The following is a 5,468-nucleotide window of genomic DNA, read 5'->3' as shown; positions in this document are numbered from 1 at the left end:
TCCCATGGGATTTTTTTCTGATTTTTAGAGATTTATTCATGTAACCTTCAGAAACACTACCTTTTAACAAATGATGAGCAATTCTCGCGATTTCAACGCGTTAAATCGTGTTTAAAAAAAAAAATCCCATGGGTTTTTGTTCCCATGGGATTTTTGTGCCCATGGGATTTTTTTTCCCATGGGATTTTTTTTTCCAATGGGATTTTTTTAAGGTTTAAGTTTCTAAATGCTATATAATAATAATAATAATAATAATAATAATAATAATAATAATAATAATTATAATAATAATTATAATAATAATCGTGCTCAATATGATGAATTTGTACTTTTAAGCGACTAACATTTTTATTCGAGCCGATCGTCGAGTCCGACTGGTGAGTATAAGAGCAATTTACCAGTACAAATAAATCTCACTTGTGTAGAGAACGCTACCGTACTATAAAATAATCTTGATAATAAGTCATATCATTTCTCGACAGAAAATGAAAACAGTATCCATATTGATGTCAGCAATGTCCCCTGCTATGATAAATATTGACAAAATGAAAACCTTTACAATAATTCCGTGTCGAATACGCATTATATTATAGCAATCAAATTCATATAAGCATTGATAAGATAATATGCGAAAATGGGTCTTATGTCATATACGGCCAGCGTAGCTCCATTCCATAATGTCCGGTATTAAGTCACGTCAAGTTTCGTGGTCGAATTATAGCATAATAATCATTTTCACATTACGCGAATCATATGAGTTTCCCTACATATATTGTGTTAAAATTTATGCTACACTAATGTGCGATGATGAAAGGGGGATTTCAGTAATTCTACATTCGCCCGCCTAGTACCGAAATCCCCATATTTACGCCTTAAAGGGTCAATAGGTCATCGGTATGAATGGTTTTTGACTTCACATGAATGTTAAGGTGCAAAAATATGATATTAATTTTAATTATTAAGCACTCTTGACAGCATTAAGTTGCCTCTCAGTGGGGATTTCGGTAATTCTACACTAGAACTTAAACGCGCGCCGGTACCGAAATCCTGCTGTACAAACCTTCAAGTGTCAACAAAATTATTATAGTGTTTTTTTTCATTAGCAACCAGTGACATGTATTATCTCCCATTCGGTTACTTCTTTTGGAAAATAATTAGCGGGGATTTCGGTACTGCTACATTCGTACGCCCAGAGCCGAAATCACCCATGTTTACGCCAATCCCACATATTACGCCTTAAAGGGTCTATATGTCATTATGTTTGGGTTTTGGCTTTGCATTAATGTTGATTTGTACACAATCATATTAGTGTTAATCATTTAAACACTCTTATCAGAATATTGTTTCCATTATTAAATAGTTTATTAATGTGAAAAATGTGTAAACGAATGTAAAAAAGGTAAAATGTACATTTAAAACATTGGTTACACAAAAGTATATGTAAATATAACATGACATAGTAATAATAAGTCTTCAGAAAGTATTTCCAAACAAATCTGATGAAACAAATGATATCGTACTACCTTATTTACAATATGCTTTACACTTTTGCAATTTAGTTATCAATGTTCAATCAAAGCATAAATCAGCATATGTTGCCTCTTAGCGGGTATTTCGGTAATTCTTAACAAGCACATAAACCCGCGCCGGTACCGAAATCCCCGCTGTACAAACCTTCAAGTGTAAAAAAATACTGATTTAGGTTTAAATAATGGGAACAATAGTATTTTTGGCCACCAAAAAGCACTTCCGCGTCAACAAAACGATTGAAATTATGTCAGAAACCCAGCTTTTCATTGTATATATTGCAATACACCATCGGCCGCCGAGAGCGGAATACTGCGCTTGGCCGCTAAACAATGTGGATTTCATCAAATTAAATGTCAATTTTCGATTTTTTTACAAAAATAAACACTGCCTTTTTATAAATATGTCAAGCACGTACACTTAACAAAAAAATCGATATATCTTTATGTAATGTAGAAAAGTAAAGCGCTTTATATATAACAATGTTTTATAATGTCTCTCTGGTTGAGTAAAAAAAACTAAACAAAACCATGCACAACATATAATATGTTTTCATAATTAAAAAAAATATTTAATGATGCACGTGATGTTTTATAATTGATATAAGTTCACGTGTCATTGAACGAGTTAAGGGAAAGATGCGAATTAAATTACACATAATTAAAAACTGATACTATACTGTCAGCTTGATTTATAAATTGTATTCCATCGCGCCAATATATTCATTGTTCCATGAAATTGTGTTCTAAAAGCAAAACGATTAAAATTATGTCAGAAATCCTGCTTTTCACATGAAATGATCTTTAACACTTTATTTATTCCAATCAGGTAAATAACAAATACAATAATAGGGGAAGTCTATACTGTGTATTAGAAACCTGTTGTGGTGATCCCTATCTTAGCCGCTCAATACACATCCACCTGGCTACTGTACAGAAAAAAATAGATTTACTTCCAAAATAACTGATTTCATTAATTGCTAACTTGTTGTCTACATTTTAAATTAACAACGATAATCGATCAACATCACCGTTGCGCAAGTATTAAGTTCACAGTAATCTGTACTTTAAATAGAGATAGCCTAATTAAAGACGGTGCTAATAAAGAACAAAGCGTGAATGTGGATATTAAGAAATAAGATCCTTTTTGCATGACACTGGCAGTATATCATTTTATCTTATATAAATAAGCCACATTTAAGACATGGATAAAATTAAAATAAGACACATTTGCATCTTTCATTTCTTGAAAAAAAAAATAAGCACGCAGTCACATATAAATAAGATACATTGAAGACACAGAAAAAAATAAATAAGACACATTTGCATCTTTCACTAAATTTTCTTTAAAAAAACATGTGAAACTGAAGAAAAACATTTATTACTGACACATTATTCTAAAAGTCGACTGACAACTTAAGTTCAAAGAGGGATTTACAATTAAATAAGATCCATTTTCGCATGATGCTGGTTGTAGAGCGAGCAATACATTTCTTACTGACACATTATTCTAAAAGTCGACAGGCAACATAAATTCAAAGAGGGAACCACAATTAAATAAGATCAATTTTCGCATGATACTGGTTGTATAGCAAGTAGTCACATATTAATTACAGCTTGCATTAGTTGCAATAAGTTTGTTAAGTGCGCGTGCTTCTGAACGTTGCGTTAAGCGAGAGTGTTGGCATTTTGTTAGTTTTATATTTTGGTATTATGTATGATTATTGCTTGTTTTGAATTTGAAATAAACGCTTTCTGGCAAATAAGCATCGTCTTAATTTTAATACAAATAATGAATATTTGACATACAAAATGTCCAATAACATACCGGCAATAACATTATATATATGTAAATTTCTTTGCATGTTTATACCGAAATTATAGCCGACATCGGCAGTTAGGGAAATTTTGTGACACACTTTAACACATCAAACATGCATGATAGTTCTTTTTTCATATGATATTCCCCTGGTTGCTGTCCGGTGTATTAATGCAGTTGATAACGAGCACCCCGCCGGGACTACAGTAGGGTGCTAATACACACGTGTATCGTGTTCAATACCCGATCCATGCTACAACGTGTAAGAACGGGAATTTCGGTGATTCTACCTTTTTAAGCTTGCGCACCTCTAATGGGCACATATCCAAATATAATTTAATTAATTATTTTTCTAATCAGCATCATTTCACTAAACTACATGGAAATTTGTAGGTAGGCTTTCCATGCTTAAAAAAAAAATAAACCGATTTTTTCAAAACCACCCTCACGCTCGGCTTTTGTCCAGTTTATTTTCACCCCAGGGGTATATAAAAGTTCCATAATTCATTCAAATTTCCAAATATGGGCATGCAGTTGGTGTGTACAGATGCAGTAAAGATGTTAAAAGTTTACACAAGATGAAATAAGTATTATTTTACAGACATTTATTTTTTGCAAATGTTAATCTATGGAATAGCGCCATGAAATGTAAGTGATTTCAGCCAAGTAAAAATTGGTTCGGTTAAAAACAAAGTGTCATAAAATTCAAAATAGTATCATTTAAGTTATATTTTAAACTTAGTTTTTATAGAAACACTATATACAGCAAAAATACCAAAAAAATAGACAGATTTACCGTTTTCTTTTTGAAATAAAAATAAAAATGCAACATGCATCATTCGTATTTTCAGCAGTAAATTAATCAATTTAGCCATAACGTTGTTTTAATTTTAAAATTGAAGGATGTGCATACAATTTTCAACATATTTAACAATAAACATAGCTTATGTGCTATATTAAATCAAATTACGTTAGAAAAGAAATAAAACGCGTCGCAAAAAGTATGCGATGTCGGCAGGAATCGAACCTGCGCGGGAAAATCCCAAAAGATTTCTAATCCATCGCCTTACCCACTCGGCCACGACAACATCACATCTGTGTTACCTTAAATTAGATATATATAAGTAAACAGGTAAAAAGGCTCGCTCGATCTTTGAAGAAATCGCGAAATCGTATTTTTCAGATGCTAATTGGATCAAAGTCAATATTTATAGTGAAAATAATGTATTCTAAATGAATAAGTTAAACATATATCAAAATTCGAAGTTTAAAAAAATAAAATGCATCTCTCGGAAATAAGCGATCATTGAAGATCGGCAATGATCGTAAAATGAATCGCGGGAAATCATTAGAGGTGCGCTACCTTAAGGCTCGGATATCGAAATCACCGTTACTCCGATAAACGATCATAATTAGGCTTATGTATGAAGTGAAAGGACAGTTGAAAGTTTCCATTTTGCACGTTAATGATTCTGATAATATGGTGACAAAGGCAGCAGTCCTATGTAGTGTTGTGTTTGACCGGAGAGTAGCGTGATCTGTGTCGGTGTTGGGCGCTCTGAGGGCGCAATCCGGCTACATAGGTACATAGGAACCTCTTGTGGCTATAGTCCATGGATCGGGTTCGGCAGACAGGGAACATGTAAATTTTTATATGTATGTTTTATACCTTAATTACCTAAACGTATATTTATCCTGGTTACTTATTTACTGAGGTTTGAGTTAGTCGCAATGATTGTACATACGTTGTACTATATTTAGTAAGTATTTGGAGGACGAGTGGCACGGGCACGCGCTTTATTATCACTTATGCAAGGAACGCGTTTTGATTATATACGTATTTTTGATATTCCGATAGGCTTAAAGGGGCCTTTTCACAGATTTCGTCATTTTTTAACTTATTCATTAAATGTTTTATATCGATAAATGTAAACATTGGATTGTAAAAGCTCCAGTAAAAAATCAAGAATAAAATTTAAAAAAGGAATAGAACATTGCCCGGACTGGGTTTCGAACCAGTGACCCCTGGAGTCCTGCCAGAGTCCTGAAGTAAAAACGCTTTAGCCAACTGAGCTATTCCGCCGAGTACACATACGTGTCGTATTTTATACCTTATATAAGCA

General features: G+C 32.9%; 1 non-coding gene across 1 annotated transcript; it reads right to left on the bottom strand.

Moving 5' to 3' along the window:
• Positions 1–4,351: 4,351 nt before the first annotated feature.
• Trnas-aga (transfer RNA serine (anticodon AGA)) lies at positions 4,352–4,433 on the bottom strand. Its single transcript has one exon. It is a non-coding gene; the product is annotated as a tRNA-Ser (tRNA).
• Positions 4,434–5,468: the final 1,035 nt, after the last annotated feature.

This window comes from Dreissena polymorpha, chromosome 6 (assembly GCF_020536995.1).
Source record: "Dreissena polymorpha isolate Duluth1 chromosome 6, UMN_Dpol_1.0, whole genome shotgun sequence".
Classification (NCBI taxonomy): Eukaryota; Metazoa; Mollusca; class Bivalvia; order Myida; family Dreissenidae; genus Dreissena; species Dreissena polymorpha.
Note: the sequence above shows the minus strand (reverse complement) of the source record. Positions and strands in the feature narration are given on the sequence as shown.